The sequence below is a fragment of the Symphalangus syndactylus genome, chromosome 19 (genome assembly GCF_028878055.3).
Source record: "Symphalangus syndactylus isolate Jambi chromosome 19, NHGRI_mSymSyn1-v2.1_pri, whole genome shotgun sequence".
In the NCBI taxonomy this organism is placed as follows: domain Eukaryota; kingdom Metazoa; phylum Chordata; class Mammalia; order Primates; family Hylobatidae; genus Symphalangus; species Symphalangus syndactylus.
The window spans coordinates 46,300,427-46,327,594 of NC_072434.2; the positions used below are offsets into that span (position 1 = coordinate 46,300,427).

General features: G+C 39.2%; 1 protein-coding gene and 1 long non-coding RNA gene across 4 annotated transcripts in view; one reads left to right on the forward strand and one right to left on the reverse strand.

Moving 5' to 3' along the window:
* Nucleotides 1–26,539, forward strand: part of LOC134731892 (uncharacterized) — a 45,335-nt gene extending 18,796 nt beyond the window's left edge. Inside the window, exon 3 of the long non-coding RNA XR_010114587.1 lies at nt 24,607–26,539. This is a non-coding gene — a long non-coding RNA (uncharacterized lncRNA). The remainder of the gene's footprint in view (nt 1–24,606) is intronic.
* The window catches only part of PDE4B (phosphodiesterase 4B), a 591,358-nt gene that overhangs the window by 67,016 nt on the left and 497,174 nt on the right, over nt 1–27,168 (reverse strand). The gene's annotated exons all lie outside the window — the stretch shown is intronic.

Below are 27,168 nucleotides of genomic sequence, written 5' to 3' on the forward strand. Positions count from 1 at the left end.
GCATAGTAAACATATTGAAAGCAAAGGCCTCCTCACAGCACCAAACGGGGTGCTTTCTGCTCCATAGATGGAGTCACTGCAATGTGGCTGATTATCTGGTAAAATAAGGGAGACAGTGAAGGCATGTCTTCTCATAACAATGATGATTTGTATAAATCTGTAAAGTACATTTCAATATGCAAACAGTCTCACATTGTCTCAAATTATCCTCATAGCAATGCTATGATGTCAGTATTAGCAAACCTGTTTTGCTGATAAAGAGAATGTGTTTCACAGACATTGAGTAACTGGCTAGAACTCCACAGCCAGTAGTTGGAAAAGCTGAAGCTTGAACCCAGGTCTTTAATTTTTTAGGTTGGAGCTCAGCTGCACTGCATAACTGGTCCTCCCTTCTTTCCTTCCTTCTCTTTCTCCCTCTCCTAAAAATCTTGACTATTTATTCTGCACCAGACAACACCGTTCAAGATCCCATGGATATAAAATTAACTAAGGCAAGGTTCTATACCCGAAGATAACAGTTCAACGGGGCAGACAGACATATCAATGTATAAATTGTGATGCAACCTAATATTAATACATTTATCGAGCACTCAATATGGGCTAGGCACTATACTAAAGATTTTACATACTATTAATGTTTAACACCTTACAAAGTAGGCATTACCTTCCCCATTTTACAGGTAAGAAAACAGGTTTAGAGTCATTAAAGATCTAGTAAGTGTCAGCCCGGAACCTCATTCTCTCTTGACTCCAGTTCTTATACTCTTAGCCACTATACTGTGCTATCTCGACATAAGCATTAGCACGTAGCTGTACAGTGGGGGCAGTGTGAGAGCAATGGAAAGACGGCTTGACTGCCCAGGACAACTAGAGGAGAATGTTCCTAGGAAGTAGGACATGTGCAGCACAGAGAAAGGAACTTGATCATTTAAAGATGATCTTTAAGGTTGGTTTCTGCTCTAAAAATTGAATATGAGAAGAGGGTATCCTAGAAATTGAATTCCACTCAAAGATACTTTTTTTCAGAGTAACTATTATGTGCAAAGCATTGCCCAAAGGATACCATGGAGAATAAGATTCAAGTCCAAATCTAAAGCAGATAATAATCCTCCATTTGCATGGAGAGAGCGGAGGTGAAGCCACTCCTGAGGGCAGTGTGGAAGAGAAGAAAGTGTTCTGAACTGGGTATGGGGAGATTTGAGTTCTAGTCCCACCTTTATCACCAGCTCACTCTAAAAGAAAGCCCCTTAGCCTCTATGAGCCCTAGTTCTTCTGCTGTGAAATGTGGGTGTCGTACCAGATGATGTCTAGAGGTCTCTTTCTGCTCCAATGTTCCATTATTCTAAAACTCATCAAGAAATTACAGAAAGGCACAGGGCTTACCTGAGAATCTGGGAACAGAGAGGAGGAGAGTAGTTCCTCTATCAGAGGCCCTCCCACATGAGGCTCCCTTGACACCTGAATTATGTAGGTGCCCAGAGGCCACAGGATGTAATCTACCAAGGTTCCAAGCCTGCTATCATTAGCCTGGAAAAATTCCCTTAAATAATGTAATGAGGTAACAAAACAGTGGGAGAGCCCGGCAGGTACAACCCCAGGAAGTCAATGTTTGCCTTGTACATCAACAGCACTAAGTGGCTGCTTGAAGCCATCATACTATTATTATTGCCATTATCATAATAGAATTATGGTAACGAACACTATTTATTGGTATAATTCTGAGCACAAGGTGCCATGAGGGGTGCATTGCTTACAATTACCTATTCCTCTAGGTAAGTCTAACAAGTGCTATGATGTCCATTCTAGAAATGAAACCTATGGCTCTAGGAGATTAATAACTTGCCTCCAGTTACACAGCCAATAGTGAGTGGCACAGCCTGTACTCCCATCCAAGACTGTCTGATTCCAAAGGCAAACTTATTCATCAACTGGCTAAACTTTGCCGCAATCTATGGTGCTATGAATCTGGGTATCCCCCCTTCACATCTGGGTATTCCCCCTTCAGTTGCAATGAGCAACTGAAAAGGATTTACAGCAAGTAAGAATCATACCATATTCTTGACTTACAATTTGGAAAGTGCTGTCTTACATACCACGTCATCTGATTCGCATAGAAGCCCAGGGAGCTAGATGGAGCATTCTCTCTACTTTATAGAAGTAGAAACTGAGTCTAAGGGGAGGTTGAGCAACTTGGAGATTTTATAAACCCATTCACGATATTAATCATGTACATGTCTGCATTTCCAACTGCTCTGGAGCATGATTTTTTAGACCATTACGTCTGTGTCTTAAAGTGTATCTAGTTATTTATATTTGTATTGCAGAATGGTTAACATAGAGCCTTCCCAGAAACGTACTACCGAAAAGCAGGTGGTGTTTCCTTAAATCTTCTTCCAGGACTAAGTGTACATCATTTCCAAACAACTAAGAATAGTTTGGTGAATCCTGAAGTTCCAAACACTCATAATGACACAGGATTTTTTGTTTGTTTGTTTCAAAATGTCAGTGCATTCATTGAATCCTAGCCTCTTTCCTGAATCGACAATGTATATGTAAATTGCACTAAATTTTGAACCTTCTTTTTTCTAATTACAAGGCTGTTTGTAGTACTATAGAGTAGAACATGCAGAATTTTCTTATAATTTTCTAGTAATTATATCTAAATGCAATGTTAGCATAGCTCTGTATATGTCAGAAATGTATCTGTCAAGTTGCCTACACTTTCTATCCAACAAAAATGCATAAAAATGTAAATAATCTTTTGTTTATGGGCCTCACATAATGGGACTCTTTTCTCATTAGAAAAGGTGGTAACTATTTGCATGGTTATATTAGTGGTTAAATCTACTGGAACAACTGCAGCATGAAACAACAGGAATGAATCTCATAAGTACAAATGTGGAGCAAAAAATGCCCAGATGTTAAAAAGTACATTAAATAGTAAGATTCCATTAATACAAAGCTCCAAAGAGACAAACACTAATCTTTGATATTAAGCCAAGATGTCAAGATGGTAATTACCTTCGGGGTTTAGTGACTAGGAGGGACTTCCAGGGGCCTTCTATGGAATTGGCAGTTATCTGTTCTTTTGGTCTGGGTAGTGGTTACATAGGTATGTTCATTTTATTAAAAATCACTGATTTCTACACTTTTGATTCGTGCACTTTTCTCTCTGCATATGATACTTCAATAATAAGTTTCCGGAAAAAAATCCATGAACTCTCTAATTCCTTGCACCTTGACATCTATAACCAGCATTTTGATTCTTCCTCTGTCACCACTGCTTCACTTTGGAGCTTATCACTAGGAAGCGTTCCATCTCTATTTCTGAAATTCCTCATCTGACCTCAGCTACCTTATCTGCCCAATTTTGCATTTCCTTCCTGGCTACTGGAGGCAACGGCAAGGCAGGGTTTGGAAAAGTTCTGCCCTTTACTGCTGTGGGTCTTTTTGTACACAGTTCACTCAATCTTAGTTTGAGGATCTCTATCTGTAAATTTTGGGTAGTAATGTTTACCTCATAAGTTTATGATTTATCTAATTTTTCCTATTATCACAAGGATAAAAAAAAAAAACGTGTGCAACATACAGCTAAAGCCTGGCATAAAAGCACCCTTGGGAACCTGACCTTGGCCCTCGACTTAACTCCTTCATTCAGCAAATGGCAAGCAGACATTTGCCCAGTCTGCTTGACTCTTTACCTAACATTAATTCCATCAACAGTAATTTAAAAACAACAACAACAACAACAACAACAAAAAACCGGTACTTACCACCACCTGAGAATTCCTGGAAAACTCCCATTGTTCATATTTTCTCTTCTGCTTCCATAGTTGAACAGCATGAAAACTAGATTGATTAGGTCTACCACAAATGCACTACTCTACCCTCAGCAAGGCCCTCAATCTGGGTTTACATCTCTCTACTGATTCTCCACGGTCATTATGTCAAGACATTTCCACTATTCACAAATTCCCATTCCCACTTCTATCCTTTAACTTTTAACCAAGAACCCAACTTTCTACCTCACTGATGAGATAAAGGTCAATTTGAATTCCATCCACTTCACCACTTTGTGCTGTGGAGGCTTCTCTATTTCCGCTTTTAACCATCTGCTTCAGTGTCCTCCTGCTCCTCTGTCTCCTCTAGTTTCTTTCAGGACCTCACCAATTTCAGTTCTATCTTCACTGATTTACATCTTTACCCTCTTGCTCTCCATGGCTCTCATTGCTTCTACCTACATGTGCATTTATTTTTCTCCTATCCAACAACAACCTGAAAGCTTTTCTTTAGGCCCTGCTTCAACGATATTCTATCTTTCTCCTTTTACTGCCAGCTTCCAGAAAAATAATTTTACATTTTGTTTCCACTTCTGCACCAGCCCCTCACTCTGCACTGCCTCTGTCTCTGTCTCTCTCTCTCTGTCTCTCTCATCCCAATGGCCTTCTAAATGTGAAATGCAGTGGAGACTTCTTCTTAGTCCCCACTGTCATCTGTCACATTTGACTTAAATGAATTACATCCATTTCGGCTACCCTATTTGTTTTTGCACCTTCAAATGTTATTTTCATTTCGATGCTTCCCAAATCATTGTCCTCGATCTTTTACCAAAGTGCCACATCTGTATTTCCAACTGATCACTGCACAGCACCACACAATTATTCTACTTCTATAAATTCATCAGAAGACAGCCCATCTTATGAATGAAACACTGTTCAGGGAAACTAGGGCATCAGATTTCTGGAACTGGCTATTTCACTAACTTACTGAGTGATCACAGGCAAGTTACTTACTCCCACTGGATTTTCTTCTACATGAAACAAAGGGATTGGGCATTATCATGATGCTCTTTATAGCTATACATTCTATAATGCAATATTTAAAAATGATTACATCTTCTCCACCTACAGTCTACCAATTTCCCTAGGTTTTCCATACTTCTGTGAATAGCACTGTCTTTCTCCCAGTCACGTTAATTTAAAATCTCAGCTTTATCTTCAACTCCTCCATTTCTCTCAACTTCTACAACGCACCAGTTGGCAGGCTCTGGAGTTTCTATCTCAAAAATATCTATTGCATTCAGTGCCCTCTTTCCTTTTGTCTTATTATAAAGTAGAGTTGAGTCTTCATTTGAATAACTAGGACTCCTGCAGTCACTCTCTTACTGGTCTCCATGTTTTACACCATATCAGATTGCTTTTCTTCATTTGTGACTCTTTTTACATCAAGTGCCAGCTCAAAAATATTTAGACATCCACAAGTTTTCAAAGGTATCAAATAAAGACAACAAATAAAATCCCTTAATTCATTGTACAGGGTTTGTGAAAACCCAGGTCTAACATCTCATGCTCTTATCCTTTAGCTGTTCTCTGTTTCAACCACAGAGATGGACTTGTTACCAAGACAAGTTCTGTTATTTTCAGCACATTGTCTTTGATCTATTTTTCCTGGATGATGTCTTCTATAATCCCTTATTGAAATTCTTGCCATTGATCAAGGCCTACATCAAGTTTCCTTGATTCCCATGCTGGATCTCCCTACTCAGAAACCCAGTCCATTGGGTGCCTCTGCTGCGGCCCTTTATCATGATCCAAGCTGATTTTAAATGAGTTCTGCTAATTTCTCCTATTATACTTGAGGATGGAGGCCTGTCACCTTTTATTCAGGAAAGTACTATTATTACTGGCTTGTGATAGAAGAAGGATAAAATAATAAATTAATTACTTAGTATTGAACTTAGTATATGATTTTTTAAAAGTCATAGGGAATCTGTTGTTAAGGAGTTACCAGGAAGACAAATTACTATCCAATGAGACAATCAGAAAACAATATAAGATCTTCTGAAATAGCAGCACCAAATTAAATTGCTTTTGCTTAGATTTGGATTTTGTTTCAGTACAGCTTTAAAGGAGCTGGAGGATATTAGACACAAATCACCCTGGTTCACCTTTTTCCTATGAATAAAATGTAGGCTTGCCAAGTTTAACCCAAAACAAACAAACAAACAGGAGACCCAGTTAAATTTAAATTTCAGATAATACTTTTTTCAGTTATTATACTACAATTAGTCTTTCTACTAAAAAAATTACCTGTTGTTTATTTGAAATTCAAATTTAACTAGGCATCCCATATTTTATCTAACAACCCTAAATAAGACCAGTTTCAACTATCTCTATGAGTCTTGCTTCTCCAACATTCTATGTTCAATAACATTTTCAGAGAAGGGAAAGATAAAACTGTGCTGTTCCCTCTGCCTGCAGTTCTTTTCCTCTGGGTTTTTGCATTTAGATTTTAAGCTCAATTATAGATTTCTTAAGCTTTTCCTGACCTCTTTATCTGAAACAGCACTTCCTTATCCGTCCAACCATCCCTTACTCTTTGCTTTCCAGTCACTCCTTATCCCATTATCTTGTTTTCATTGTCTGAAATTATCTTTTCACTCTTTTGGGTACATACACTTGTCTGTCTCTTCAAGTCATTAGAGTGTCATCTTCTGAGAGAAGGGCATTCACTGTCGTGTTCACTGCTGTACCCCAGCACCTATAACAGTGCCTGGCACAGGAAAAGCTTAAATAGCCAAATAATACTCTAGGTGTTAAAATGAATTTTGTGAGCACTGAGGACTGAGGAGGTCCACAGAAAGAAAAGCTGAGTATGGGTTTATGTCATCAGGGAGAGCTTCTTGGAGGAAGTGGATTTTAGTAATGTCCTATAGCAGTACTTTTAAAAGAAGGTGGGAATTGCTTGAATAAGGTGAGGGACATTTTCCAACCCTGTATGTCCCTGCTGTCCCCATTCTCCTTGCTGGGTCTACGAGAATTTAGTGTGGGAGAAGAGCACTGTGTTTATTGTCAAAAGGCTTCCCAGATTATTCTGATATGACCCCGCTATGTCATTTGAAGACATCTACCTTAAAGGATGGGTAGAATTGGACTAAGTAGAAAGCATTGAGAATGGCGTTATCTGCATGGAAAAATGTGACTTGATCACAAAGAAAGGAAAAGGACCACTAAATATGAGGGAGTGTGGAAGTGCTGTTCAGATCAGAGCAGAGTTAAGGAGTTTAGGCTTTAGCTTATGGACGATGGAGAACATAGGAAAGATTTCCAGAAGGAAATGAAAGAGTAAAAATGGGAATTGATAGGTGTATTTTTACCAGGGTCAGGAAACTGTGATGTAGCAAACATGGTGGTCCACTTCTTAGTTTTGTAAATAAAGTTTTACTGGAACCCAGTCGTGCTCTTTTGTTTTATATTGCCTATGACTGCTTTTGCTGAAAATTCAGCACAATGCCTCAATGTTTATCTCTTGTCGAACTCTACAAGTCCTTTAAAATTTTGCCATTGCAGAAATGACCTCACTGACAAGATTGGACAAATTCATTTTGTAGGATGATTATATTAATATACTCATTGACTCCTAAATACTTGAAAGGATTTTGTACATGTAGGTGCTAGGTTAAATGCTGGGTTCCATATCTTCCTGAATTGTGAGTCCTAGGTCTTGCTCATCATCTACCATATTTACTATATTCTATCTGCATATGGTTCTGATAACATATTTCAGTGGTGTGATGGTGTCTTCTAACCTGACACAAAATAGAAAACTACTGTTATAAATAACCACATAAGCAAGCTCAAGTCTCTTCCCAAAACCGACATCTGATAGCTAGAGGTTTGGCATGAAGCTTGGTTCCCAGCAATAATACCAGACACATAAGCAGGCCAAGTGTCATGGTTAAGTTTCCCAGTAACTCCAGAAATATCTGCTCTTACCTGTTTTCCCATAAGGATACACAAATGCTAACCTCCATCCTTGTTACACTTCTAGTACTCTCTCAACTCTAAGTCTTACTTCTGGGAATGATCTAACATTTTAGGCAAATAGCTAGAGTTTGGTTTCTTTGGATTCCTAAGAGCCTCCTTCTGGAAATGGTACTGTCTTGGATGACTTTAAAGATTGGTCAAAGGGTACAAAGTTTCTGTTAAGAGTAATAAGCTATGGAGATCTATTGCACAGCACGGTGACTTTAGCTAACAATAAGGTATTGTATGCTTGAAAACTGCTGAGAGAGTAGATCTTAAATGTTCTTACCACGAATAAAAAGTCTATGAGGTGACAGATTATATTAATAAGCTTTATTTAATCATTTTACTGTGTGTGTATGTGTATATATATATATACACACACACATATATATATAAACATCATGCTATACACCATAAACATATATAATTTCTATTTGTCCATTGTACCTTAATAAAGCAGGAGGGTAGGGGAAGAGATTCCAATTCCCTTCCAGCCCTGAGGGCAATGTGGAAGCAAAACTTCCTCTTGGCTACAGCAGATCATGCAACATTTTCTCAAGAAATGTTTATCCAGGGTCTACTGTTCAAGGTGTTGTGGTTACAATGGTGAAAAAATAACCACTCATGAATGACTTGTGAATAAGTATTCTTAGTGCCTAAATGGAGCTATATTCCAACACAGACAATTGAATTAGAGTGGTATGAACAGTGTGGGTAATCTTTGGATACCATGGAACCCATAGGATGGGCATCTAGCAAGGTCTTGGGTCTTCTTAGAGGAAGTGGTTTCCAAGTGATAAACTGAAGGAGTTACACACAGATAGAGGTTGGGGAGGGAAACCTCAAGAAGAGCAGGTATGAAAGCCCAGAAAGAGAAGAGCACCAGCATCTATGTTGACAGTGTTTTATAATTAATTGTTGGTCATCTCAGCATAGCCAAAAAGCCTTATAGTAGATTCTAATCACTCTCCGATGTGTTGCACCAGAAAGCAAGGCCTTTTGCTTTTATTCCGCTTTTTGTACCGCCACCAAATCTTTTTGTGAACGCTGACCAGTCACTTTACCTTTTGGAACATCAATTTCTCATTTGTCAGATGGGGTTAAGAATACTGGCCCTTGCAGGACTTTGTAGTAATTCAATGAGACTACATGTGGGAAAGTGCTTTGTAACCTCTAAAACACAAGAGATTACTATTCTAATTCCAGCCACCACCCAGGCCACTCCCTGTTTCCACCCTCAATTGCCCATCCAGATTTGCTCAACAAATGAAAGCTAATTTTAATATCATCTGCTGACAGTAAATCAATCAGGTGATCAAAGCCAAAAGACCAGTTTGTAGATTTTCCCAAGCCACATAACACGACAGCGTATGTGGTGGTAACAGATGACAGTAAGATGACCATCAAGGACACATCTGTGGTTCTTTTTTATAAATGTGGAAATTAGTGCAGGAAAGAGTCTTAGGAATGTCACCCAGCTAGGGAGCTGATGCTCAGAGAGGCTGGTTTGTGGATGAACTGTGCTTTTCCATTGTCTCCTGTCTCCAAGGCCAGTGGGTCACTTCTGCTTCAGGCTCTTCTTGATTCCTCCAGAAATGAGTATAGGACAGAGCACTGCAATTTAGAAGCAGTTTAGCTTTCCTCATTTTCACCCAGTGATGCTGTGTTCTAATCTCTCTTTGCTTCTGGGCTTACTGTAGTTGAACAGTCCAAACCTCTGTGGTTTGAGAGGTTAATGGCCACCTCCTAGACAAAGTCAATAAGTTGGCTGAGCAGTAAGCTCCAAGATTTAGGAAGAGCTTTCTCTAGAGTTATAAAAGCCCAACAAACATGTTACTTGTATCTCTCCCATCACAAAATCATGACTTAGGAGAAGTTCAGCAGTAATCCCTTCAAGAAAAAGGTCTTTATAAGTCACATGGGTAGAGTAACCTGGCATTTGGGAAAGCAACTCAATTATGCCTGCTGGGAGAAAAAGCTATAGGATGAATTCATGACCTAGTTTAGGTAGTATTTAAAATAAACTTTAGTTTTTTTATTTAATTGTTAGTATTCTATCATGAGGTTACATTTCTATGCTTGCGATATTTTTTCTCTAATCCTTCCTGAATTAACAAAAATATGGACTGGCAATCTGGCATAGGTAGAAAAAAAAAGTATTGCCCTAGTGGTAAGAAGCCTGGTGGTCTCGCCCCTGCTTTCCTGCTTATAGCGTTGAGGGTCCTGGCAAGTCATTAAGCCTCCCTGTGCCTCTAGTTCCTCATCTGTGACATAGAGATAATATTACTGGTCATTTTTTTACTTCAGGATCAAATGGAGAGAAAATGACAACAACAAAATGAAAGTGAAAATGGTTTGAGGATCATCATCTCTGACTCAGCCTCCAAGGCCCAAACCTCTTACAGGGCTGAGAATACAGGAGGCCCTTGGAAAATACTTGCTGATCAAATGAGAAGCTCCAAGTTGGATTTCTAAAATAATGAGAAATGAGAGTCCTTAAATTATTAAAAGTTACCCATAGAAAAAAATCTGCTTCTCTGATATTGGTAATCTGGTGAACATTGCAGCCACGTGAGGCCTAGAATATACTCATAGCTGTACTATAGGCCATTCATGAGCACACAGAAACTTTTCTTCTAAGTGTCTCAGAGAGCCACACCGAATGCGCATATGTGTAAACACACACACACACATACTGACTCTTTTTCTGTCTTTACTAGAGAGAATATGGAGCCTGTTTGTGATATTAGTAGCTTAATCTTCAGAGCTCAGCCACTTAAATATTATTTATCAGTAATGCTATGTTTGGGTGAGAAATTCCAGTAAGAAAGTCAGAAAAACAGAGAATAGGCCATCTATGAAGAATGGACTTGGACACTGAAAATGGGACTGCATATGGTCAGCAGTGATTGCCTAATCCAGCCGGCATGGAGAGACTGCCCTGGCAGATAGTCACCTTCCTAATGGACCTCAGACTCTCTGGGAAATCAAAAACACAAGCCAGGGTAAAGACCTTGAGTTCAGGGTCTGTGTCAAATTCATCTTTGTAGTCACAGCTATACACACACTGTAGGCATCCAATAAATGTTAGATGAATGTGTGAATAAGTGAGTGACTGGGGAATCGAAAGAATTCTGGACTGGTAGTTAGAGATGTGGATTCTGGTCCATCCTCTATCATCAGCTACGTAAGTGCGGAGAAGTCACTCCAAATTGCTCTCCCTCACATGTGAAATGAGAAGGCTGGAAAAATCAACAGTCCACAGTCAAAAAAGTACAGTGAACTGGTCGATCTCTGAGCAAGGAGGTGCCACACTCTCCTCTCCACCTTAATGTGGTTTTCAGGTCCCTTGGTGGGCAAGGAGAAGTGAGTCCAGCCAGCAGTGATGTTCCAGGCTGCACCCAGGAATGCAGTGTGAGTCCTGACGAAGTGCCAGAATTAAATCGCTATTATTCATTTCCACGATCAGTATCTCCAGAAGTCTTAAAGGGGAACTAAAATCAACAGAAAATTGATTTACTCAAGGCAGCTATTGGCTTTTGATGCCCACTCTGTTGAAGGGTGAGTCTGTCAACTCTGAGAATAAAATAGAACCTTTGAAAGTCTTTTCACATGGCTGAAGAAGGTAAAAACAAGAACACTAGAGAAAAGGACCTTCCCCTAGATGTCTGTGTTTGTGCAATAGTTCCAATTTTTCCAATATGCATTTTGTTTGGTTTTAATATTCATGCCATTATTAATTCATATTATAACATATATTTTTTCCTTACAATATTTACATTCTATAATGAAATTTATTGTTACTAAAAAGTTCTACAAATCAATAAAGTCAGAAAAAAGCATCTGGTAAAATTCAATTTCCCTTAGTGATAAAACTCTCAACACATTAGGCATAGAAGGAACAAACCTCAACACAAAACAGGCAAACACACAGCTAACGTCACAATGACCGAGAAAAAGCTAAAAGCTTTTGGCCATTATCAAAAAGACAAAAAATAACAAATGCCAGCAAGGATGTGGAGGAAAGGGAACTCTTATAAACTGTTGGTGGGAAAGTAAGTTAGCACAGCTATGATGGAAAACGGTATGGAGGTTTTGCAACAAAGCTTAAATAGAATTACCATATTACAGTGATCCCACTACTGGCTATTTATCCAAGGGAAAATAAATCAATGTATTGGAGAGATATCTGCACCCCATGTTTATTGCAGCACTATTGACAATAGCCAAGATATGGAATTAGCCTAAATGTCCATCAGCAAATGAATGGCTGAAGGAAATATGGCATATAATAATGGAATGCTACTCACTCATGAAAAGGAATGAAATTCTGTCATTCGCAGCAACATGGATGAGCTTGGAGGACATTAAGTAAAATAAGTCAGGTACAGAAAGACAAATACTGCAAGTTTCACTAATATCTGGAGGCTAAAAAACATTGAGCTCATAATAGAGAGTAGAATTATGGTTATTAGAGGCTAGGAAGATTAGTGGGAAGAGGAAGACAGAGCATTTGGGTAAGGAATACAAAATTAGAGCTAGATAGGAAGAATAAGTTCTAGTTTTCTATTGCACTATGGGGTAAATATAGTTAATAACAATTTATTGTATATGTTCAAAGCTAGAAGAGAGGATTTTGAATGTTCCCAATACAAAGAAATGATAAATGTTTAAGGCGATGAATATGCTAATTACTCTGATTTGATCATTATGCAGTGTATACATATATAAAAATATCACTCTGTATCCCACAAATATATACAACTATTTGGTGTCAACTAAACTTTTTCCTTTTTTTAAAAAGGAAAAAAACGTACCACAGAATGACTACTATGAACACAATACTTTCTACTTCACTAAATGTTTTCAGATCCATGTGAAAGACATTTCAGGTTACAGTGATGAGCTCAGAGGAACCTTTCAGGGTAGAAGGCTGAGTAGATGAACTCTCAAGTTCCACTGTATGGAACCTCTCCACAATTTTTCGGGGAATGTTTGTACAAGTGGAAAACTAAAAAAGATGTCAAGTGCAACACATACCTGACTTGCCACATAATGGGTTTAACAGGAGCATTCTGAGAGTAGGTGGCTAGTGGAAAGAACACAAGCTTTGAAGTCTTGGACTCAAGTCCAGGCCCTGCCCCATAAAAGTTATGTGACCTTGCAAAGCGACTGTACTTACTTTTTTAAACGGACAGCAGTTAACTTATCTTTAAAACGAATGCAATAAAATCCCCCATAGGTTCAACTTAAAGACGTAAAAGACCCGTGAAGTATCTGGCACATAGTAGGGGTTCCAGAAATGACAACTCCTTCTCTTTTCCAGACAGCTTGGCCCTTCTGTGGTCTACTAGGTCCCCATCACTGAATCAACTAAGTAAGGCCTATTAGGTAGCCAGGCAAGCTTCCTTTCCTCCCATTTCCACTTACCAAAATGTTTTCTCTTTCACCACTGGATATGCTCCTCCTCCCATTTTCAAAATTTCAATGAAGAGCCCCCGACAGCATAATATGACTATAGTGACTTTGGAGTAATGGTCAACTTGAGAACAAGAGTCAGCATGAGAACAAAAGTATATTGTTCTATTGATGAACTTTGTAAGTTATTAAATTAGCACAGTGCTATAGGATTTGCCACTCTCTTTTATATCCTCTTAGTACGTATTTCAAGAGTTTATGATAAGGAGTGCACTTTGAAATTGTACCTACATTCATACAAATGATTAAAACGGCTTTGGGCAGACTTTTACATACAATAGGATAAGTAACAAGACAACCTTGTTCACCGACCTAGTCAAATGTAAGGTAAGCAACCATAATGGACTAATGAATGAATAATGGAGTAATAAACTGGATCATTTAAATTTACTACCTACACCATAATGAATTACACCACTCTAATGATTACTCTTAATCATTAGACCAGGCCCTCTGGTGCTTTGAATGTGTCCCCCAAAGCACGTGTGTTGGAAACTTAAACCCCAATCAATAGTGTTGAGAGGTAGCACCTTTAAGGGGCAGAGCCCTTATGAATGGAGTAACATTATTATCATAGAAGTGGGTTAATTATCTGAGGAGTGGGCTGCAATGAATAATATAATAAAAGGACTTTTTGGATAAATGCATGAGAAAGTAAAAGCAAGGTAAAACCACTCTCTTGAGGATCTCTTTTCATTCTTACTGTTTCAATATGCCATAGAAATAAAGCAATGCCATCCTTTTACTTGACCTGGCTTCTTTAAGGTTTGGGAATTACTTTTTAAAGTTTGTGGGTTTTTTGTAGAAATATAGTACGTGGGGATGTCTGTATGCTGATGAAATTCAAAAAAGCCTAAAACAATACCTCCGTTGTAGCACAGTAAGTTACTTATAAAAGTACTGAACATGGGAAAGACCCAAGTGAAAACCTGAAATACAAACGTCTATTCATGAAATGGGAAACAGTAAAGGGTCTTAGGTAATAATGGATTTTCTATCCTTATGGACCTTACACAAGGTATTTGTCGAGGACGCAAGTGAAATAGCTCTAAGAACACTTAGAAATGCAATCATTTCCCCCCAAGACTCTGAATCTGAATCTGTGTGAGTCTAATATTCAGCAAATGGTGATATGGCTAAGAGATGTATGACAAGAGAAAAGAAGAGTCAAATGCTGATGGGCGACGACTCAAAAACAGAACTGTAGAACTTCCACAGAATCAAACAGGCTTGGAATGATTAAACTTAATTCTAGCCTGAAAACAATTTCTTTCGAAAGGCAACTGTTTCTACATGCATCTTGTGTCACTGAATGTGAGGCTCTGGAAGGGTTACCTCACAGGTGGGTCCCTAACTTCTGATTAAAGAAGGGATACGGAATTATTATGCACATCATGCATACTCCAAAAAATTTCATGTAAGAGTTGGTGAAAAATTCACATGAATAAGAGCTGCTATGAATTATTGATGGTCTATTATGTACAAAATATTCACTGATTCAACAAATATGTGCCAGCCTCTCTTCTAAGTTCATGACAATGAACTGAAGTGACAAAAATCCTGACCTCATGGAGCTCATATGCCATTATTTAATAACACTCACACAGTCCTAACCACAGCCACAGAGGGCTATTGTTCCTATTTTGCAAATGAGGAACCTGAGATTTAAAATAATTAAGTAACATGCCTAAGGCCACAAAGCTAGTAACTGATGAGCCAGAAGTCAAATCCAGTTCTGTGCAGCTCCTCAGTCTGACTTCATTGCTACTTTGCTACATTACCTCCTAGGCTTGGCAACAGAAAAAGAATTGCAATGAGGGTCAGCACATCAACTAAAAGAAGCTGAGCATTCTCCATAAAAGTATGCTTTCTTGTTTATCGTAAACAGACTACAGTTTACCAAGAGGTCAGCCCACTCCCTACCACGTGCCTACCAGTACGTAGGTCTCATTCATCCAGAATTTATTAATCAGGTATGTGCCAAGCTTTAGGCCAGGTCCTGTGGATATCAAATAAGACATGGTTTTTGCCACCAATAAGTCTAGTGGGAAAGAAAAACATATAAATGGGTCATAATAACACAGCATGATAAGGCTGAGATAAAGATAAGCCCAGGATGCTCAGGAGAGTGCAGAAAACAAACAGCCCTAATAAGAGACGTTGACCTCTGAATTGGGTCTAAACCAGCTGGCATTAGCCTGATGAACAAAGGGGAATTGGAGTGGGAAAGTACTCAAGTGCACTGAGCAGAGAGGGCGACATGTGAAGGAAGCGAAAGACAGTATGGTGTTTGAGAAACTGCAAGTATTTTGGTGTGAAGGATGGAGTGCCAGAGAGATGGTCCTGAAAATTGGCTATATGGTGCTGTATTTTAACAATGCATGTGTTTAGGGGTGCTGCAGAGAGGACAGAAATTGGAAAGTTACACATAGAAATCTACTACTGAGTTGTGAAATCTTTTTAATAGGTCTTCGCCAGCATTTATTTAAAACAACAAAAGGAAAGAATGGGAGCCAGACACAGCGACTCACTCCTGTAATCCCAGCACTTTGAAGTGGGAGGATCACTTCAGGTCAGGAGTTCAAGACCAGCTTGGCCAACATGGTGAAACCCTGTCTCTACTAAAAATACAAAAATTAGCCAGGCATGGTGGTATGCACCTGTAGTGGTAGCTACATGAGAGGCTGAGGCAGGAGAATTGTTTGAACCTGGGAGGTGGAGGTTGAAGTGAGCCGAGATTGCACTACTGCACTCGTGACAGAGCGAGACTCCGTTAAAAAACAAAAAACAAAACAAAACAAAAAGAATAGAATGGAATAAAATATAATAGAATAGAAAATATCAAGTAAAGCATGTATAGTAAAGGTAAGTATTATTTCACAAAACACACAGACATGTGGGGCTGAGTCTTAATGTAAAATATATGTTTTATTGTGAGTGATGATCAAAAAACTTTGAAAGCCACTAATCTAGCCTGCCCCTACCAAGGGCCCTTTGAACTCTATCCAACAGGATTCCCTTGGACCTACTATTTATTCCTATTGGGAGATAAAGAAAAGCCACTAGGGACAAACCTGTCCCAGGTTCTTAAACACTTCCCCTACTTCAAAGTCCCTGATCTACTTCTAAATCTCAAGTGGCCATACACATAAACTCCAATGATCAGGGCCTATTTCTCATAAGCAATTAATATTTCAGTTTTAAAGAAGTGAGGAAAATATACACACAAAATGAAGCTTCAAATGATTTCAACAAAGTCTGGGGCCTGTGAAAGGTTCTCTGAACCAGCTATGTTTTCCACCAAATGAATCACCCAGGTACAGAGCCAGGCATGAGTCATGAAACACACCCTATGCAATATCTTTGTCTTTTTTTCTTTTACTGAGGGATTTTCCCTGAAAATTCTTTTTGGATTTCATTCCTCCACTTTCTCTTTCAATGTAGTCAATCTCTTAACAGTGTCTCTCCTCTTTGATTTTCCCTTTACTGTGTGTTTTTTTCTCCTCTTTTGCTGGAACATTCTGAATTAATAAAAAAAATAGCTAAGATAACAAAAAATACAGATAAAATACAGATAGACAAGAAAAAAACTTAAGATTTATTGCTTATTTCTTTCGTATTTTTTAGTGACCTGTTTGCAAAGCACAGGCATCAGAGAGAAACCTGACAGAAGTGGTAGAATAAATACTTCTTACCTAAATTATTTGGCTAATTTGGGCTATGAAGATAGTGAAGACTGACTTTAGAAAACCAAAAAAATTCACTTTGGGCCTAAATTAATTAGATTTGATGGCCAATATCAGTAGAATCAATTAGAAAATTGTGTTTTGTGGGTCAGCACATACATTTGTCCATGAATAAACCATCAGAAGTTGATATTATCTCTTAAGCCATAATGATTTATCCTTCTCTAATGCTACATATATCTTCTCTGAGCTATAAAAACACCAACTTTGTTGAGAGAAGCCCTAATAAAATCACAGACTTTTTTTTATTTTATTTTAATTGAGACAGAGTATTGCTGTGTCACCCAGGGTGGAGTGCAATGGTGCGATCTTGGCTCACTGCAACCACCGCCTCCTGGGTTCAAGTGATTCTCCTGCCTCAGCCTCATGAGTAGCTGGGATTACAGGCACCTGCTACCACACCTGGCTAATTTTTGTATTTTTAGTAGAGATGAGGTTTCACCATGTTGGCCAGGCTGGTCAGGAACTCCTGACTTCAGGTGACTTGCCCAGCTTGGCCTCCCAAAGTGCTGGGATTACAGGCATGAGCCACCATGTCCAGCCACAGAGTTTTTTGAACTTGAGATTAATCTTAGAGATTATCTGATCTGGAGTTTCTCAACCAGTTTTATATGGTTGAGAACAACAACAACAAAATCACATACCTAGCCTTTATGCAGATTCAGGTGGCCCTTTGGTTGAGATTCTATGCTTTTTGTATGTTTATTGGCTGAGAAGATTTTGTTAAAGTTTACTTTCTTGGTTTCTAAAGATTTTTCTGCAGATTTTGTGTGTGTGTGTGTGTGTGTGTGTGTGTGTGTGTGTGTGTTTGTTTTGAGATAGAGTCTCGCTGTCGCCCAGGTTGGAGTGCAGTGGCGCGATCTCGGCTCACTGCAGGCTCCGCCTCCCAGGTTCATGCCATTCTCCTGCCTCAGCCTCCCGCGTAGCTGGGACTACAGGCGCCCACCACCTCGCCTGGCTAATTTTTTTTTGTATTTTTTGTAGAGAGGGGGTTTCACTGTGTTGGCCAGGATGGTCTGGATCTCCTGACCTCGTGATCTGCCCACCTCGGCCCCCGCAAAGTGCTGGGATTACAGGCGTGAGCCACCGCGCCCAGCCTGTGTGTGTGTTTTAAATAGAAGATGCAATGTTGAATATGCTTTAATAAACTATGTAATTAACTTGGGAATCACTTGTTGAATATGCTTTAATAAACTATAAACTAGCTTGGGAATCACTGATGTAGCCCACATCCCCATTTTGCAGACACGGAGAATGAATTCTAGAGATGGTAAATGATTTCAGCTCAGACTCCATCTTCCATAAACTCAGTATGGTACATGCAATGCACATAGTAGATGCTCAATAAACATTCAGTTTACCGATCTTTTAAATGGCTGTAAAGGAAAGGAATGAGCCAAAAAAAGTGAATGACAAAAAATAAGTCATTGAGCTACAATACCATGGCAAATATTTGCTTGGGAGGGTGATTTTCCAGGGGATTTCCGAGTTTGCCCTTCATTTCTGTCACATTTTAGTTACTCTGCCAAGAGCTCCACAGCAAATGACTGCTGCACGTGAGGAGACACTTGTCCAAGCAAGCGGTGTAAAAACAAAGTTGCTTTGTTTAGAGTGCCCCAGTGCTTCTCCCTCCCTCCCTGCCTGACCTCAAGGACCTCAAAAAAGGTCATTTTGTGATGCTCTAGTGTGTCCATGAGTAAATTTGAATCATCATGTGTCACAATCAGAACCACTAAGCCAAATGCCATGGACCCAATTACCATGCAATCCCCAAATGGGTTATTATGGCACGTCTGGGCTGCTGGGTCACCAGGCTATTACAGCTGGGTTTGTTTTTCAACTTACTTCCAGGGAGCTCTGGCCCTTTGCAAACATTCGTACTAAAGTCATTGGAAAATATCTTAAATTCATTCAAACTTCCTTAGGATAGAAAAACAATAGAAGTATTTATGTTACTTTTCAAATCACGTAGAATTAGTGTCTTAGGGAGTCTTAGGCACAGATCATATCTAAAGAGATAGTGGGAAGGAGGAGGTAGAGATAATTATGTAAATAATTTGGAGAGTTAAAACAATAAGAACAGTGTACGATATGTAGGCAGGTATTTGGATTACGTGTGTTCACTGATTACAGTGATCAAAATCACGGAATACCTGTTCAACTTTCCAGCTCACAACATTTAATAGCCACCATTTAATGAGTGTCTACTACTTGGCAGGCATATACTTGGTGCTTTATATGCGTTATTCTGTCATTTTTACAATAACCATGCAAAGTCAGTATTATTAAACTCATCTTTCAAGCTGGTAAGTAGCAAAGCTGTGATTTATATCCATTGTTATCTGTCTCCAGATAATGACTTGGCCTTCAAAGGCAAAAGTATAATTCTAAACCCTCGCTTTGCCACTCAGTAGCTATATGATCTTGGGTTGCTTAGACTCTCTCCATCTCATTGTTTTTTATCTTCAAAATGGGTCTAATGATAATCTCTGCCTAAGAATGTGTTACATATGAAATAGATACATAAAACACTATTCAGCAAAGATAAACATTCACCAGCTATTGGCTATTATTACTATTGTAGTGATAGTCAAGCCTGTTAAAGGTCATTTAATTTTTCTTATCCTTAATAGGAAAAGAAGAGAAAATAAATCAAACAATTAGAGCACATCTATTCAATGTTTCTTAAACTTCGGTTTATACAAGAATCATCTGGGGCTTTATTTAAAAATGCAGATTCCCCAGGCCCTAATGGAAATTAACATCTCATGTTCAATCTTAATGAGTACCATTCGGCTCTAATTATGTGCAGAATGCGTGAATGGCTCCATGCAAATCCATATATCCCTCATTTATGAAAAAAACAATTCACAGGCTACAACCACCTAAAAGTAGGTCAACATAAAGAGCTTATTATCAGTATACTCACAAATAATCTACACAGTTAAGATACTCAGATATTGAAACTAAAATTTTCATATTGACCTCAACTATCTGGGAATTTGTTTTAAAAGTCAAATCTCAATTCATAATTACATGGTGGGAAAAAAAGCCAGGTCATTATTGCCAGTCCTTGGAGCCCATGGAGTGCAGCTTATGCTGTCACATGTGTCAGCGCATTTGACTTCAGGGGAAATTCTCTTAACATAGGTCACCAGGCTTGCAAAAAACCAACAAACCATAAACTGGACTCTGTAACAGTCTGTTTGCTCTCAAAAGAGGGAAATAATAAAATCTATTAATGCCATAATCCCCCCACAATTAGTCTGTCATTTTGAGAACATGGGAGAGTAGAAACCGGTCTAAATATAGTTGGAAATAAAATCCATTTGTTTTCTAAGTAACATCTATAGAAAGGTGACAACATGTGATAACAAGTGGATATATACAACAGCTTGATCCAGCAGAGATGTTGGCTGATTTACCATTATACTGTACTTGTTAAAAGAGCCTAGTATCTAGATTCAGACTGCCTGGATTCCACTCTTGGCTGCTCTGCTTGTTAGCTTCTTGGTCTGAGAAAAATTATTTAACCTCTCTAAAGCTCACTTTTCTTATCCGTAGTATGAGATCATAAGGATTCCTATCGCACTGGTTTGTTTAAAAGATTAAGAGAAATACTACATATAAAAGCACTTAGCCCACAGCCTGATATAAAAGACATGCTCAGTAAATGTTAGCTATTGCTATTTGTTGTCAACCTAAAGCTTTCTGTGTCAAGTAAAGATTTTGTATCCCTTCTTCATTTATGAGCTCTTGGCAGTGGGGAGAGCTGACGGTGATTTCTTAGGTAGAGGAGGTACCCTGGTCACTGAGAGTGACCTGGAAAGCTGTAAGGTAGAACAAGTCAGAGCATCCAGTTTGGACCTCTGCTAGAAATGAGGCTTAAACTCAGCCATCAATTTCTTCATCCTCCTGATGAGTGGCTGTAGTTCACTCTAGATATTATTCTTTCATAGAGCCATAGTTTCTGCTTCTGAGCAGGGATTGAGGGGTAGCCTGGTGGGTGGAAGGTTTCTTGTGGCCAAGTCCCCAAAGCAGCTTCATGAAAGTACATAAAGTGCTAGGATACTAGTAAGGGATAATAGTGTACTTGATTATTACTCCTGGCATTGGAAATTATCCCTACTTCCACATGAAGCACCAATTAAGTCAGGCCACTGAAGTCTGATTGCTGAATGCTGTGGAAAATCCATTTGCATTTGGGGTTAGATTCACTTTATATTCATAACTTAAAATCTCAAAGGAACTCTCAGTACTGCCTGGAAGTTCCACCGAATACTTTCTATCCCAACTGTGTCCTAGCTTCTCTCCTCAAATGTCCCTCTTGACTCCTGTTACACAATGTAGACCATCAGATGAGAACTCTCTTAGTTTTGATACATTATATGTACAAACCTCATAAGGTTACTGTGAGGATAAAGTGAGTTAATAAATGAAACTTACTTAGAACATTACCTGGTACACATCAATAAATATCAGCTATGGCGATGATGATTATCACCTCCAGTTACACCCACATCCTCCCTTCTTATTCTTTCACCAGGTGTCCCTGCTGTTAACAAAGGTCAACACCTCAACTTGCTTTCTGTGTCCCACTACCCCTCACCCCTTCTAGATCTGTGCAACTCTTAAAACTGATCTCTCTGCCTAATCTTTTCTCTGCTGTGTTGGTGTCTCTTCTTGGCTACATCAGAGCACTGAAAATTAACATCTAAAACCAAGCTCCTGATTTTTTCCTCAATCTACCTTCCAATATTCCCTCTTTTAACATTTTCAACTTAGTCATTGGCATTAATACTCACTCAGTGGTTCAAGCCAGAAGCCTGGATTTCATTCTTGAATCTTTTCTCTCCCTTACTATTTCTACTTTCAGTCCCTCCCCATCTAATTCATCGGCATCATCTTATCTATTTCACCTACAGAATATATTACACATCAGTCCACTTCCCTCACTTCCTACTGCTACCGCTACCATCCTTGATTAGGCAAACATCACCTCTTGCTCAGACTTCTTCAACATTCCCCTCATATCCTCTCTTTCCAATCCAATTTATTACACATTGAAATCTGAGTGACCTTTTAAAAAAAATATATATATATATATAACATTTTCTCTTCTCCATTTTTTTCAGTGGCTGCCCAATTTGCTTTAATATAATCCAAATTGCCTACATCACCTACAAGATCCTGTGAGACCTGGCCCTGTCTATATGCCACCAACCCCATTTTTCACCACTCACTCCTAGCTCACTCTGTTCCAGCCACACCGGCCTTCTTTCTCAAATATACCATTCTCAAGACCTTTGAATATTATGTTTCCCAGCCTGGAATAGTCTCCTTTTTCCTTCTTACCTTTCTGGATTCCATAGAAATATCACCACCTTGGACAGACCTTTTCCCATTTTTCCATCTGAGCAATACTGTACCCTTTTAATATCCTTTGAAGCACTAATCAAAATCTATTTATTTTCCTGTTTATAGTCTGTCTCTCCCTCCTGGTCCAAAAGAGATGAAGTCCATTTCTTTTCTTTTTTTCTTTCTTGAGACAGGTCTTGCTCTGTCACTCAGGTTGGAATGCAAAGGCACCATCATGGCTCATTGTGGCCTCTAACTACTGGGCTCAAGGGATCCTCCTGTCTCAGCCTCCTGAGAGGCTGAGACCACAGGCATGTGTCACTGTGCCTGGCTATTTTATTTTTATTTTTATTGTTTTGTAGACACAGGTATTGCTATGTTGCTCAGGCTTCCATTTCTATTTTATTCACCACTGCCTAGCAAAATGTCTGGCACATAGTAGGACCTACATAAATACTTCCTCAATAAATAAGTGAATAAACAAGCAGCCATCAAAGTATTAATCTGTGCAGTTGAAACCACAGAACTAAAGCAGCGCTTTGGTCAAACTCACTTAAAAAGCTGGATCGTGACAAATTATTCTCCCAGAAACTGGTGCCAAGTCCTGTTGATGGTGGAGCATCTTGTGACTGTGGCTGATCCTTCTTTCCTCCAGCTTTTGCAGATTATATGCCTTCTCTGTGAACTCATCACTGCCATTTAATTCCACTAAGGTACAAATTTTGTTCCTTGTCCTTGATGAAACTCTTCCCCATATTTCTAGCCCACAAACCCATATTTCTAGCTTGAGCTTCAGAAAACCTGTAACACTCAATTCATAATTATATTCCATTCTGTGTATTTATAGTAAGCCAGGCACTAGTTTAGGAAATGGGGGTCAAACTTAACGTTCTTTAACATTTATTCAGTGTCATTTGTAGCAGGCTATATGAGGCATTTTTAAACTATTTTCATAGAACATACTATGTACCAGGCCCTAGTCTAAGAACTATACAAATATTCATTTAATCCTCATAACAAACTGAAAAAGTAGGTTTGTGATATGGTTTGGATGTCCCACCTAACTCTCAGGTTGGAATGTAATCCTCAGTGTTGGAGGTGGGGCCTGGTGAAAGTGACTGAATCATGTGCGTGGTTTTCTCATGAATGGTTTAGCACCGTTCCCCTGGTGTTGTGTTTGTGGTAGTGAGTGATTTCTCATAAGATCTGGCTATTTAAAAGTGTGGCACCTTGCCCTCTCTCTCTCTCTCGCCCCTGCTCTGGGTGTGTCTGCCTGCTTCCTCTTCACTTTCTGCCATGACTGTAAGTTTCCTCAGGTATCCCCAGAAGCCAAGCAGATGCCATTATTGTGCTTCCTGTAGGCCATCATGCAGAACTGTGAGCCAATGAAACGTCTTTCTTTATAAATTACCTAATCTCTGGGATTTCTTTATGGCAATGCAAGAATGGCCTAATACAGTTTTTTGTTTTGTTTTGAGTTTTGTTTTTTTAGAGACAGGGTTTTACTCTGTCACCCAGGTTGGAGTGCAGTGGCACAATCATAGCTCACTGCCGCCTCCAACTCCTGGACTCAAGTCATCCTCCTGCCTCAGCCTCCCAAGTAGCTAGGACTTACAAGTACACACCACCATGCTCAGCTACTTTTTTAAAGTTTTTGTTTTGTAGATATAAGGTCTTGTTATGTTGCCCAGGCTGCTCTCAAACTCCTGGCCTCAAGAAATCCTCCCACCTCGGCCTCCAAAAATCCATGAGCCACTGTGCCCAGCCTAAAACGTAGGTGATATTATTATCCTTATTTGTTGGTGTGGGAAACAGAGGCAAAGACAAGTTATTTGCTCAAAATCACAGAGCTAATGATTGCCAGGCCAGAATTTGGGCCCAGGCAAGGAAAGTCTGGAGTCTTCCTCCTCACCCTCCATTCTAGTCAACCTCTCAGCTCCTGTAAAGCAGGTGTGATTCCTCCTGTTTCACCAAGAGGAACGCTGGACTCAGAGGTTAACTTTGCTAGGATTACAGTTAATTTTATGCGTTCAACATCAAATATTTGTAGAGTGCCTACTAAATGTTGGGCACTGTGCTGGGTTCTGAGATACGCAGTGTTTAAACAGACTTTGCCCTCAGGGAGTTTACAATCCACCTAATACACAGGCAATGTGTGATTAAGACTTGTGAGTTTCTGATGCCAAAACTCATGACCTTTCTATTATCTCTAATAGAATGAGACTGAATTGTTTGGATTCGAAGACGGAGGCTCCACTCGCCAGTTGTGGGGGCAGGACAGCTCTGAAAGTCTTCACTGAGAAGAAAACCACCATCCACTTTAATTGTTAGTTAATATGTAACTGTGTCACATTTAAATACTATCCCCACCTGCATTCACTACAATCCCTCTGAGGACTGGGACTGCAATTTAGAACCCTTCTACACACATAGTCAGTGTCTAATAATGGCATTTTGAATGAGTTGTGACTGGCTGAATTCTTATAACAGCTAACAAAGCTGGCAGTTAGTGTTGCTACGTTTAAGACTTCTTCAAGTTTCTTCAAGCTTGAACATTTAATTACCATGGGGGGCATACATTAGCTTTTCTTGGCTCTTTGGGGACAGTGACTGAAAGACTGAATACTAAAGGGTATTCAGAATATTCTCTTTATTACATGGGCTAAGTCCTGTGCACTTCTAGATTCAATATTGTCCTCCCTAAGGAAGCTCCCTCACGACCCCATCCGCTTGCTACCAGGCCCTCCAGAACGAAGAGTCCTGACCCTGTGACCACAAGTTTCCCATGTTTATGTTGCCAAAATAGGTAAACTGTGAATTCTCACATTTTTCACCAATGTGATGGGAAGCAGCAGGGCCTTGGTCCTAGGAAATGATGAAAAACCAACCCAAATGTATACAGAGCAAACACCACTGTTTGCCATGCTGTCTTGTTTGTTTCAGGGAATGTGGATTTATTAATAATAATGTTTCACAATGTGGCAGTCACATCTGCACCACAAAATATCAGTCATAGAAAGTAATGCAGGAAAAACCCCATTAAATCACCTAGTCCTGCATCTGCCAAGGCCACAGGCTATGTTTCTGCCTTTTGAGTTTTAATAGCATTTCAAAATAAAAGATGAAATGTTAGGTGCACTCCCTCACCTGTGATTCATAATTAGTATTAATGATGGGGCTCATGACGAGAAAATGTAAAACAAAACATACAAAAAGTTCCATCTCCTCAAAGTTTCAGTTTATAACCCTGAGTAGGCCATTCCCTCAATTTTACAAAGAAAGGAAAATTGACTAGTAGACTTCAATTACCAGAAGCACATGGCATCTTCTATGGAGACTCATGGGCCAAGGAAAAGAAAAATCATGTTTATTTATTTAGCACTTATTTATTTAACCTTCTGGCTGGGTTTGGTTGTTGGATCTGGTTTTACATCCTGAATTACGAAGTTTATGATGGGAAAGTGTGTCAGCTGTTTGCTGAAGGAAAGGAAGTCCTCTATTCTTTGTCTTCTCTTGTTCATAGAATCAAGCATCCTAAATGACTGTTTAGAGAAGTTAAAATATGGTACAGTTAGGAGCATTACCCTAGCTCGGCTTCATTGTCAACATCTTCAGTTCTTTCCTCCTGACAGTGCCTTGGGTAAGCTCCTGTTACTTCCTGCCTGCAGCATTGTACAGCTCTTTTCTTGGTTCCTCTCACTCCTAATCCATCTGGGCAACTGCTGCTCGAGTCAGGATCAGCTAAGATATATATACCATGGAATACTACTCAGCCATAAAAATAATGAAATGATATATTTCACAGCAACATGAGTGGAACTGGAGGCCGCTAGCCTCAGTGAATTAACTCAGAAACAGAAAATCAAATACTGTATGTTTTCACTTATAAGTGGGAGTTAAACAATGGACACATGGACATATAGAGTGAAATAATGGCTGTTGGAGACTACAAAAGGTGGAAGGGTAAGGGGGTGTGAGAGTTGAAAATTTCCTATTGGGTACAATGTTTACTATTTGGGTGATGGATACAATAAAGGCCCACAGACTTCATCACTATGCAATATATTCATGTAAGAAACCTGCACTTGTACCCCCTAAATATATTTTTAAAAATCAAAAGTTAAAAACAAATAAATAAATAATGCTGCTAATAACATTCGTGTTCAACTTTGTGGATATATGTCTTTAATTTGTCTTGTGTAGATATCTAAGAGTGAAATTGGTGGGTCATATGGATAAATTTGTGTTTACCTTTTTAAGAACTCACAGAGTTGTTTTGAGGCTTAAACATTACAAGGAAATGTCCCAGCACAATGCTATTCAGAGAGTAATGATCAATAAACATTGTTGTTGTGATTGTTGCTCTTGTCGTAATTTCATCTTGCTTGCTATATAGATGAGGAGGCTAAAGCCCAGAAATGATTATGAACTTGCTCAAGATCACACAACTAATCCCGATTCATCAATCTCTCTTATGTTTTCTGATTCCAAGCCTGAATCTGCTTCCTGTCACTGTAGCCAAAACCACATTAACCATCCCAAGAAGCACTGCTTTGATAATGTATTTCCCTGCTGAACAAATACCAGTGGCTCCTCGCTGCACACAAAATAAAATCTTGGAAGGTATGCAAAGCCCTTTATTCTTTGCCCAGCCATCTTTCCTGTCTACCTGCTATATCCCTACACCCTATCCATTCTTCGCTAATCCCCTAGGGTGACTTTCATTCCAATAACTAAGCAATTAAACCTATACTTGTTCATCTGCATACTTTATTTTT